Source organism: Otolemur garnettii, unplaced genomic scaffold (genome assembly GCF_000181295.1).
Source record: "Otolemur garnettii isolate 467f Iridium unplaced genomic scaffold, OtoGar3 scaffold00357, whole genome shotgun sequence".
NCBI lineage: Eukaryota > Metazoa > Chordata > Mammalia > Primates > Galagidae > Otolemur > Otolemur garnettii.
In genome coordinates this window covers 22578-23888 of record NW_003852752.1, presented here as the reverse complement: position 1 = coordinate 23888, position 1311 = coordinate 22578, and positions in this window count along the sequence as shown.

Genomic DNA, 1311 nt, shown 5'->3' with positions numbered 1-1311 from the left:
TTTTTTTTTTTTTTAAGATGCATGGTCTTTCTTTTTCACCCAGACTGGAGTGCAGTGGAATGATCATAACTCACTGCAGCCTCAAACTCCTGGGCTATAGGGACTATTCTGCCTTACCCTTCCAAAGCTCTGGGATTACAGGTGTGAGCCCTCTCAATTTTAATTTTAGTAGCCTCTAAACTATTTGCCCCTGGCTACTTTTCTCCTACTTGTCTTCCTGAAAACACATGTTTCATAGGAGAAAAGGTGGCTAAAAATTGATTTCTTTCAGTAGCAGAGTAAGAAAATGACTCATATCAGATACTGCCACCAATTGTCACAGAAAATAACACTGATTCATATAAAATATGTTATCCTTCTAGCAACAGGGAAAGTCTAGGTTAATAATCAGTATCAAAGCAATTTGTTCCTCAATGATTAAAATCCTAAAAATATTTCTAGTAGTTTTAAAACTTTAAAATCAAAAGCTTAAACATCCCATGAGGTTTTAAGGTTTTATTTCCTACAAAATAGGAAATCAAGTAGGAAGAAGGAAAATGAAGGGCTGGATTAGTTTGTTAATTGTATGATTATGAATTCAATAGAGTTGAGATTTTTGTGCATTTAATACAAAAATTGTTTTCTATTCATTGTCCCTATCAAATGTTGTTAAAGTACTTGAAAGTGTTAAGCATAACTAAAAATTTAAGTCTTGAACATCCACATGAACTATTCCATTTTTAGTCTATGAATTATTATGACTAGGAGTTGAATTAATAAATTCAATGGATGGGTAAATAAATGTCAATTTTTCTTTTCATTAGAAGAAAGAAAAAAATTCTAAAATAATTCCATTTTTTTGTTGTTCTCTTACTCAAATAATCAAGTTCATTTTGTGATCTTAATAATAAGCATTATTTTGAATTAGTTAGCTTCCTCTTCACCATAATAAACAGTTAAGTCATTTCCACTAAATTGGCCAATCACTTCCATTCACATGGGCAATTTGCTTATAGGAGTGAGTGGAGTGACAAGGAGAATTCATTAATATTAATTATTAAAATAAGTGCTTATGATCTGAATCCTCAAAATGTAAATCAAAATACATGTGTAGAAAACCCTTAAAAGTCTTTAAGTTTCTTTTCCTCTCATCGGTTTATTAACTCACTACCCATTATTTGATGTTTGTCAAGTTCCACCTTCTCTTTGAGGAGAGCATTTGTGCAGTGTATTTGACACAGAGTCAGGGTTGCATAGTATTTCATAACTGTTACTGTCAGTCTCTGACCTTTCCCACGCTCCTCCTGCCTCTTCCTCTCTCTTGAGCTTTCT